The sequence below is a fragment of the Silene latifolia genome, chromosome 11, assembly GCF_048544455.1.
Source record: "Silene latifolia isolate original U9 population chromosome 11, ASM4854445v1, whole genome shotgun sequence".
In the NCBI taxonomy this organism is placed as follows: Eukaryota; Viridiplantae; Streptophyta; class Magnoliopsida; order Caryophyllales; family Caryophyllaceae; genus Silene; species Silene latifolia.
The window spans coordinates 70,070,690-70,081,772 of NC_133536.1; the positions used below are offsets into that span (position 1 = coordinate 70,070,690).

The 11,083-nt window shown below is 40.0% G+C and overlaps 1 non-coding gene across 1 annotated transcript; it reads left to right on the forward strand.

Moving 5' to 3' along the window:
• The first annotated feature begins 9,504 nt into the window (after positions 1 to 9,504).
• On the forward strand, positions 9,505 to 9,611 carry LOC141615998 (small nucleolar RNA R71). Its single transcript, XR_012530379.1, has one exon. It is a non-coding gene; the product is annotated as a small nucleolar RNA R71 (small nucleolar RNA).
• The last annotated feature ends 1,472 nt before the right edge of the window (positions 9,612 to 11,083 follow it).

Here is an 11,083-nt window from a genome sequence, read left to right on the forward strand (position 1 = left end):
CAATAAAGAAATTAAGATATAATTAATATTGATAAATTATATTACAACTAATTTGAGAGTATTAAGAAGTAATTAAGAATGGATTAAAATCTAATTAGGAGGTGATTAAGAGATGATCCAAAGATGATCCTAATCTAGGTAGTACAAAGGGGTATTTATACTAAAGATTAGGTACAAATATTAGGGTTACTAAGGGCTTAAATGACTATTAAGACCCTAAGAAAAGTTGAGGAAATGCTCCTCTCGAAGGAAATGGGCATATTCCCGTGCTAGTCTTGCCATGATCCGTGCATCTTGAGGTAAGGCACGGGCTCTTCTGTCTTAGGATCCGCTCGGATCCTGGGGAAGACGCTCGGATCAGGGTGCTGCAAGCCGCTCGTCTTCGGCACAAGACGCCCGAATCATGCTGCTGGGAGACGCCCGGATCGTGCTCAATCCGCTCGGATTCCTGGACAGACAACTTCTCTTCTTTTCCTCCCCAACAATCCGCAAGGATCGTATTGGGGATGCAAGGATCCTTTCGACATTGCCCATTTCACTTTATTATCTACTTAGGCCTCTAGTATTGGTCTTCTCTTTGATGCTTGGTCATTATGTGCGATCAATTTAGCTCCATTACGCCTTATAAATGCAAGATTAGCCATCCTTTCCTACCAAGGAGACAAAACCTTAAAGAATATGCAAAATGGGAAGCTAAAGATAGTAAATGACCCAATTATGCACTATAAAGCATGGGAACGAGGTTAATTTAGGGACTAAATATGCTCAAATATGAGTCACATCAAACATCCTCAAACCGAACCTTTGCTCGTCCCGAGTAAAGAGGTGACTAAAACTAGGACCTTTATTTAAACTAACCTACTAATATAACCGATATGAGACAATTAGCGGGTCTCACTCCGCCCCTTCAACTCACAACAAGACAACCATGAGGTAGGATGCCTTCTTGAAAGGCAAGGTGGGGCTTGCCAAAATGGCGATACATCCAAGCATTAAGCATACAAAAGCAAGTAATGGATGCATCTACAAAAATATAGCCACTTTCCTCATCTAAGTGACGGAAATTATCTACAAGGAAAACAATCTAAGGGTACACACTCCATTATAGATACGGTTTCTTCAAGCTACTAAGCTTAGGAGGATACCAATAAATCACCTCCAAGTTGTGTCAAGCTAGGGTACCTTTGTGCTCAATCGTTAAATGCTTTCGTCAAGAGTAGACTCCTTATGGTATTAGAAACACTGGAGGATCGCGGAATTCTCCTTCTTGCCTAGACAAGAAGAAGGGTCGTCCCTTCTCCACCATACATAAAAGTGGGTTCAATGGATAAAGGGATCAATATGTTTTGAGTTTCATATGGGAGTTTGCTTTTGATGTTGTTATTCCCCCCAATTTCTTGTGGCATTTGATTTTTTAGAATAATTTCTTTTTGCCATTTCTTTGATATTTGGCATTTGATGCTTGACAATTTCAACTTTTTGCATTTTTTTGAACATTTTCAAAGTCACCCTAATATGTAAGGAGGGTGCTTATATTTGAAGCATAGGAGTCTATTTTTGCTCCTCTTTTCATTGATGCATTTTGCAAACTTTTTCATTTTTCTTTTCATTTCAATGCTTGAACTAAAATTTGAACAATTTTTGTACCCATTCCCTTTTGTTGACAAAATGTGCTATAATGTGGAAGATGGTTGCATGGCTTCAAAGGTCACCTTGGAATAAACGGTAGCCAAGGAGTTATCACACCACAAGGTACTCTTGACTAGGCCTTAATCCATGGGTCAAAGGATACTAGCATGACACATCCTAGGGTGTTTTAGAAGCATTCTAGTGAGCAAAGTCTCAAGAAGAAAAAGTATCTACAAGGGCCTTATATACACATGTCAAGTTTCCCAAATAGATGTTTTCACAAAATTTTTCTAAAATGCAACTATATGCCATGATGCAACTAACATTTATACAACCTAATGCATATGCTTCTACTAACTAGTATGCCATATAAGCTACATGCAATTCCTACAATCACATTGGTTCATACCGCATCAATCAAAATAAAGCCACATAGTCATTAACATAAAGAGGAAAAAGGAGATTGGAAAGATCATACCATGCGGTCTTCATGATCCTCATGTCTCGGATGTGGCGTAGTCGATCAATGTGAAAGAAGGATAAACAAACAAACAAACAAATATATACAAAATATACAATTCTACACTATAAAGGAATGAACATGTTTTTGGTTTTTCAAATTTTTTTAGTTTTTATGGTTTTTGTTTTTGTGAAAAGGAATGAGACATAATAAACAATGCTAAGAGGAGGTGTAGGAAACTCACAATGGATTTTGGCATCCTCCAAAAGCTTGTCAAACCTCAATTGTCACTCATTGTGACATCCTAATCACTATCATCACTATCATCATCTTCCTCATTATAATCATCATCATCTACCTCCATGGACCCGGAGGCTTCACCATCATCTTCATCATTTGAGCTTTGCACTTCTTCCTCTTCTTCCTCATGGCAAGAGTAGCTACTTTCCCCGCTCTCAACAACAATCTTCTTCCCCTTAGTAACTTCACCATCCATATTGACATCTCTAGGAGCATTCGGGAATAATACCTCCCTATCCGCCCAACTAGGTAAAGGACATGTAGGATCAAATAGTCCTTGCCTAGCTAGATGAAGGATTGGCGGATATTGAGCTTGGTAGGCATTGACCCGATCTTCATAAGCTTGCTTATGCATATGTTGCAATAATTGAGTCAAGTAGTCTTTGCCTACCTCAACATTTGTGCCACTTGGTGTGAATTCTTGATAGTCAATTGGATAAGGTGGAGTCACAATAGAGGAGGAGGAGGGCTTGGCATTCGATTCCCTATGTTGCCTCATGATCATCTCGGATTCATCGGAGATGGGGAGTAGGTACCTTGGACTTCGGACATTGATGCGGCATATCTTGATTGACAAGATGAAGGACTTAGCTTCTTTAGTGAACCACTCAAATTTGTTGTCAAGATTATCATTCTTGAGCCAATGGAACTTGTTAATGATAGTGGCTAAATCAAGAAGTTTGCCACCTCTAACCGGTTTGTATGTCTTGTCTTTGTTAAAATCCGGGTTGAAGTGTTTGGCTAACCATTTTACTAAGCCTCCGTTAACAATAAAAGCCGCCCCACCTCTACCATTATTAACCTCAAACCACCGATCAATTAAGAGTTGAAGTATGTAGTATTCCTTGGTGAACTTTTTGTTGATATTCATGGTGGATTCTAAGTAGACAAAGTCGAGCTCGGTGAAGTGATTAGTGCCCTTTCTTGCGATTAAAGTGTTGCCCACAACCTTATGTCACACTCTTATGCCCGGATGGTGGACATAAAGAACATGACACTCATGGAAGGACTCAAAGTTTCTCCCGGTGATTGCTTTCCATAGAGGTGCGGGACCAAACACTTTCCCAAACTCTTCCAAAGTCATCTTTTTACTCTTGTTTTCTAGGCGGAATTCAACATTTTTTTGACCCAATACCTTAGTTACCTTCAACGAACTTACAAACTCCATGGTAAGGGAGGGGTAAGTCAATTCTTGTATTTCAAAGAAGGTAAGCAATTTCATAGACTCGAAAAAGTTCTTGGTCCTTTTAAGCACACCCAACTTATCTAAGGCATCATGGCATATGAATTTGGTAGGAAAAATAGTTTTTCTAGCAAGGGATACAAATGCTTTCCTATGAGAATCGTTTATGAAAGTTACCTCCGGATAATCTTGCAATTGTTCAATGATCGGAGTATGAGTAGCTTCCACCATAGGAGTAGCGATTTCTTGACTTTCCACCCTTGCTTGATGCACTACCATAGCCTTTGAGGCTAAAAGCGCTGTTGCCTTTTGGAAAGATTGGAGGTTGTGGGTGCCTTGCTTCCACCATTAGTTCTTGCCATGTCTTCTCCTTTTCAAGATTGTATCAACAAACCAAAGAATTGCTTGAATGCTTCTAGTCTCCTCAAGCTTCAATTAGTCCCAATCGATTATGGGGTTTTCGAATTTGCCTTGAAACCCTAGAAAATCGATTTAATTTATAAGGATTTTGATGTTTGGTTGGTGTTTTGTTGATGAAGGAGTAATTTGGTTGTGATTTTAGGAAGTTTTGGTCTAATTTTGATGAATTTGGTTGAGGAATTTGAGTTTTGTTGATGAGGGGATTGAGGTTTTTTAGGGAGAAAGGGTGTGTGATTGTGTTTGAATAAGATAGAAATGATTTGGGGAAGGAGGGTTAATCCCATGTTATAGCCATTCAGCAGCAGGAGACGGGCGTCTTAGGCTGGGGACGCTCGGATCCTCAGTCAGAGAGCTCAGGATTTTCTAACCCGTGCTGAGACGCGCGGATTCTCCAGGAGACGGGCGGATTTCTGCAGGAGATGAGCGGATTCACTTGGGGACGCTCGGATTTATAGACAGTGTGAACTCTAAGTTTTTGCACAGGCCAGGACGCGCAGATTGTTCCTGAGACGAGTGGCATCAGACTGAGACGGGCGTCTTGTTTGTAATCTGCCCAGATTTTTAAACAGACTTAAATTCTTCAATTTCAGCACTCTCAAGACGAGCGTCTCAGAGCCAGGATGCTCGGATTTCTCCCAAGACGAGCGTGTTCCCTCTGAGGACGCTCGGATTTCTCACTGCACCCACGAGTTCAGTTCCATCCGTGGGGATCTTCATTTCCCATATCATTCTTTCTTCATTCTTCATTCCTTTGTTCATCATTGTGGGTGCACTTTCGAAGACTTGGTTAGCCTAGGAAATTGCTATCCCCACACTAAAGCAAACACTACACATCAAAGCACATTAAAATCGCTCCCTCACTTTCTCTCATAATGAAAAACTTGATCAAAGTATGAAATTGCAAATCCAAAATTGACAAAAATGCAATATAAGAAGTAAAATGCAAGTTAAGGGTTAGAATATTTACAAATGGTGGTTTAGGGAGGACTCCACCAAACTCTCACTCTTGAATGAGATGCCAAGGGGGCATAGCCAAGATGTTGTTGATGTTGCTCAACACCTTGTAGAACTAGTCGAAGGCTTGTTCATTTTCATTATAAAGATCTTCAATAGACCTTTGCACATTATGTTCTTCATAGTGGTGACCCATGTCAAAGTGATGATAAGGATCAACAAAGCCTTGGTCTAAGGTCATAGCATTGCCAATGTAGGGATTGACCAATCCATCGAATTCTTCGTCCCATAGACTAGATACTTCACTAGCTTGTTCCCCAATGGTGTCATGAGTTGATGAAAACAACTCCTCTTCCTTGTTGTCATGGCCAATGAGGCCTTCTTCTTTTCTTATCATGGTTGGTGATGAGCTATTCAAGCTCTCATTGTTGTTGAAATTTCCTTACTCTCCGGATAGAGCATCTTGAGGATTATCCACTTTCTTCTTCCATATGGGTGGTGATTCTTTACCCATAGCTTGGCCTTTGGATTGAGATGCTAACTTCTTCCTATCACCTTTTTTTGGTGGAATATTAGTAATTTCATTAAGCACAGAAGCTATTACAAGGTATCACCATATTGTTGCAACCAACTCAATTACAAGCCAATGGAGTTGAGCCATACAAGATTAGCACTAGTAAATAGATTACTACATTGACTTACTCTAATTCTCAACAACTTAAATATTTGATCTATCACATGTTTAGGACGAGCAATTCGGCCTTCCAAACGAGCTGAGTTTCGCTGCTTCCAGATACTATAATACACTGCCATAAACGCAAATAAGCACACAACAGTCTCCCCTCTAGATCAGTGTCTCCTACCAACCCAGACAATAGCATTGCCTTTGGGTGTAGGAATATGCATCTTTAGCGAGATCTGTTCCAGTATAGCAGTGACATACCCGCACTGCTGAAACAGATGCACCATGCTTTCAGCGGAAATACAACAGATGCAACACTGATCATCCATACTAATACCATGTCTAAACAGTCTGTCCTTTAGAGGGAGGGCATTCCTAAACATAAGCCAAGTCAGAAAACAATGCTTAGGCAAGCACCAAAGATTCCAAACTAGTCTTTCCCACCCAACCTTGTGTTCCTTTCTCCTCAACCATTCATAACCAGAGGAAACAGTGTACCCTTTCAAATCTGCAAGCCAGACACCATGACTGTAACCAGGTTTAAGTAACTCTTTGATTTTTCAAATGTCCTTCCAATTGCCCCCCATATGGGCTTTAGGAAGGTAAGTTTCCCAGTTAGAGCTTTTTATATAAACCTGATGCACCCACTTGACCCATAGGCTATCTGGCTTACTAAAAACCCACCAAGCTAATTTCCCAATAGTGGCTTCATTCCAGGACAGGCTATAACAAATACCTAATCCTCCTTCTTTTACAGGATAACAAACCTGATCCCAACCCACCATAAGAGCTCTCAGATAATTACTTGAGCCATCCCAAAGGTAGTTCCTACAAATGAGAAGGAAAATGTTTGTCTAATATGTATAGAGAGATGTTAGCACAGACTTTACCAACATCAATCTGCCAGCATAGGACAATTTTTTAGCCCCAAAACTTCTGATTCTCTCAACAATTTTCTCTATAAGAATCTCACAGTCTTTAGTTTTCAGCTTCCCTGCTGTAATGGGAACACCTAAGTACTTGAAAGGCAAGTGTCCCTTAGAACATCCAGAAGCAGCTACAATCTGGTCTCTATCAGCTCTTTGTACACCATTGAAATATATATTCGACTATTGCTGGTTCATATGAAGGCCAGAGGCAGCAGAAAATGTAGCAAAAGATCTCAGAAGTACCATGACAGATTGGTGTCCCCCTTCGAGAATAAAAGAAGGTCATCCGCAAACATTAAGTGACACAAATTAAGCCTAGCACATAGAGAGTGGTATCTAAAGTCCATAACAGTAGTGGTGAAATGCAAAACTCTAGATAAATATTCCTTGGCTATAGTGAAGAGTAGAGGAGATAAAGGATCTCCCTGTCGAAGGCCTTGCTTCCCTTGAAAGAATCCAAATGGTTCTCCATTTAATACCAAAGAATAGGAAGCAGTGGTAACACATTCCATGAGCAACTTGATTATCTTTGGAGGAAAATTAAGTGCCTCTAACATTTGGTGCAAAAACCCCCAATTGACTGAGTCGTAGGCTTTCTTGAGGTCAACTTTGATCAGGCATCTATGAGACACAAAGGCTCTATTATACAGCCTGATAACATCTTGACAAACCAAAACATTCTCAATAATATTGCGCCCCGTGACAAAACCACCTTGACTTAAGCTAATGATATCAGGTAACACTTTAGCTAAACGTCTACAAAGTATTTTTGAGATTACTCTGTACAACAGATTGCAACAAGATATAGGACGAAACTGGGTCACATTCTCAGGCATATTCACTTTAGGAATAAGGGTAATAAAGGTGTGATTAATTTGCTTGAGAATGGTACCATGAGTGAAAAAATCTTGAAAAGCCTTGCAACAATATTCTCCTACCACAGACTAAGCATCCTTGAAGAAGGCACTGGAGTACCCATCAGGTCCAGGGGCCTTATGAATGGGTATGGAGAAGACAGCCTCTTTAATTTCATGATTAGTGGCAGGCTGTAAAAGGATGTCCCAATGCTCAGAAGTACAGGCAGCTCCTCTTTGAACAACAGGAACATTAACAGGGTTAGCAGGAGTACCCTTACCCAGCAGATTTTGGTAGAACTTCAAGAAAGCTTGCTGAATAAGACTAGCATCAGTACAGACAGTGCCATGTTCATCTACATTCTTATCACTTTCTCGGCTATCGTGATCAATCTTGAAACATGGCTCATGTAATCGGGGATCTCTCATTGTCTTGTCAAGATTAAAAGTGATTGCTTCATATCCCACTTCAAGTGTGAGCTCTCCATGTTTCACATCAATCACCGCTCCCGCGGTATGCAGGAAAGGTCTTCCTAAAATGATAGGAATGTTGGAATCCTCATCCATTTCTACAATGACAAAGTCTATCGGGATGAAGAATTTGCCAATTCTCACGGGCACATCCTCCCATATCCCTAGAGGTATCTTTGTTGATCGATCCGCCATTTGAAGTGTAATGTTGGTGCATTTGAGTTCTCCCATTCCTAGCCTCTTGCACACCGAGTATGGCATGACACTTACACTTGCTCCAAGGTCACATAATGCTTTGTTGATTGTAGTGTCGCCAATGGTGCATGGAATAGAGAAACTTCCCGGATCTTTGAGTTTTGGAGGGGAACTTCCTTGTAGAATAGCACTACTCACTTTGCTAAAGGCAATAGTCTCTAGCTTTCGGATGGACTTCTTCTTGGTAAGAATATCTTTCATGTATTTCGCATAGGCCGAAACATGATTGATCAATTCCGTGAATGAGATTGAGACTTCTAAGTTCTTCACAATCTCCATGAACTTTCCAAGTTTCTCATCAAACTTAGGCTTAGATTGACGACTTGGGAATGGAAGTCTAATCATAATAGGCTCTTTCTCCTTAGCCTTCTCTTCATTCTTCTTCTTTGAAACTTCATTGGTGGTGGGTTCTTCTTCTTTAGAGTTCTTAACTCTTTGCTTGTCACTAGCATCCACAACTTCTTTATCAATTGGCCTCCTTGGCCCTTCATATTTTGTACCACTCCTCAAATGGATGGCATTCACTGTTTCATGTCTTGGGGGATTGCCTTGAGGTGGTAATTGCTCCTTTTGTCTTTGAGAGCTAGAAGATGCTAATTGAGACATTTGAGTTTCTAACATCTTTGTGTGGGCTAGTATGTTGTTGATGGTGATGTCTTTGGCTTGGCTATGTTTTTGCATTCGGGTGAAAAATTCTTGTTGATTCTTTTGCACTTGGAGGACCGCTTTTTGAACATCAAAGCCTTGGACATTTGTTTGATTGTATGAAGGTTGATTTTTATAACTTTGGTTTTGATTGTAAAAGGGTCTTTGAGCTTGGTTTCTCATTGGAGGTGGGGTGTATGTTGGTTGAGGGTTTTGAACATTTTGGCTCTTGTATGAAAGATTGGGATGGAATTTGGTATTCTCATTATAGTAGTTGGAATAAGGGGTACCATTCTTGTATGCTTGGAGAGCATTCACTTGTTCCCCTACATTCACTTTGGTCATGTCCCAAAGTTCCACAACTTTCACATACTCCACTTAGAATTGAGGATGATGCCACCATAGCATTAACATGTTGTTTGGGTGATTTGGGAGCTTCATCAAGCTTAGCCATGGGTTTCTCAAACTTCAAATTGATGGTGTCAATGTGTGCACTTAGTTGAGCACCCAATTTTGTGATGGAATCTACCTCATGCTTTCCTCCTCTAGTATCCTTTCGAGGTCTACTATATTGTGAATTATGAACCGCCATCTCTTCGATTTTGGCCCATGTTTGATTGTCATCAACTTCGGTAAACATCCCATTTGATCCCATGTTGAGGATATTGCGGGATTCTTCATATAGACCGTTCCAAAATTGTTGCACAAGGAACCACTCACTAAGTCCATGGTGTGGACAAGAACGACAAGTGTCCTTAAATCTCTCCCATGCTTCATACAATGATTCCTCATCTCTTTGCTTGAACCCGGTGATTTGGGCTCTCAACATGTTAGTCTTCTTCGGAGGATAGAATTTCTTGTAGAAAGTAAGTGCCAACTTCTTCCATGAGTCAATATCAAGGGTAGCCTTGTCTACGCTCTTTAACCATTGCTTAGCGGTACCAATCAAAGAAAAAGGAAATAATACCCATCAGATTTGATCTTGAGTAACTCCGGTTTGAGAAATCGTATCACAATAGTCACAAAAAGTCTCCATATGTGAATGAGGGTCTTCACTAGGCATCCCTCCAAATTGACTTCTCTCAACTAATTGTCTGAATGCGGATTTGGCAATGAAATTACCGGTTAGATATTGTGCTGTAGGAGTACCATTTGGTAGGTTCTTCTCGGTTGGTACGAAATGTGATGAAAACTTAGGCATTGTGGGTTGATTTTGTGGTGGGTTTTGTATTGGGTTTTCCTCTCCTTCTCTTGCAAAAGGGTTGGTGAACTCAATGTTATTTGGTTGAATGTCCACAATCTCACCAATAACTACAACTCTTGAAGTACCTCTAGCAACTCTTTTATTGTTGGTTAAGGTCCTTTCAATTTCGAAATCAATAGGCAATAAATTACCTTGTGATCTCCTAGTCATGCAAAATATCAAACAACTTGAAAATAATGAGAACAACCTTGAGGAGTTTTACTTCCCCAAGGTAGAGAAAGACACAACTAAAAACAATTAATGAAAATCAAATCAATTTAACACCGTCTCCGGCAACGGCGCCATATTTGGCTCGGTTTAAACTCGTCGTCAAAAGCTACCAACCAAAACAATATTTATAACTTCACAAACTACTCTTAGCAAAGAGGCAAGTAAAGGTCGGATCCCAAGGGACGGGTATTGATGTAGGATTCTCAATTGCAAATGGTTGTGTCTTAGGGTGTCACAATTTGGGTTGAGGTAGTAGATACACTAAACTAATCAACAAGATGAAAGTAAATTAATGAAAACAAGGACGGTAAATAAATGGAGATGTAAATAATTGGTAAAAAGAACCAGGGTGTCATGGGTTCATAGGGGATTCATGGGAGTTGATCATACAAACATGTTCTCAATTATATTCAAGCACTTATTGTTGTGATGGGATAAAGTTTTTGTATAAGCTTACAATCCCTAGGAAGGTTTTGGTCCCGGAGCCGAATTGATTAGATTGTACAACACCTACAAGTCGACTTAATCCTTACTATTCAACTATATGCATGGTCTAATGAGGCTCGGGTTAGTTTATATGCTTATAAGCCTCATTAAAAAGATAGGTGATGGACAAAAAACTGCAACGATTCATAGGCTCGCATTTCATCAAACATAACATGTGCATAAGTTGAAATCACAACAAGCAAGCAAATTAATTATGAAAGCATATTAGATTAAGCATGAATCATTCCCCATGTTTGTTTCCCCTAATTCCCCATTAACCCTAGCTAGAAGACTACTCACTCATTATCAAATTCATCATGCTAATAAGATTGTCAACCAAA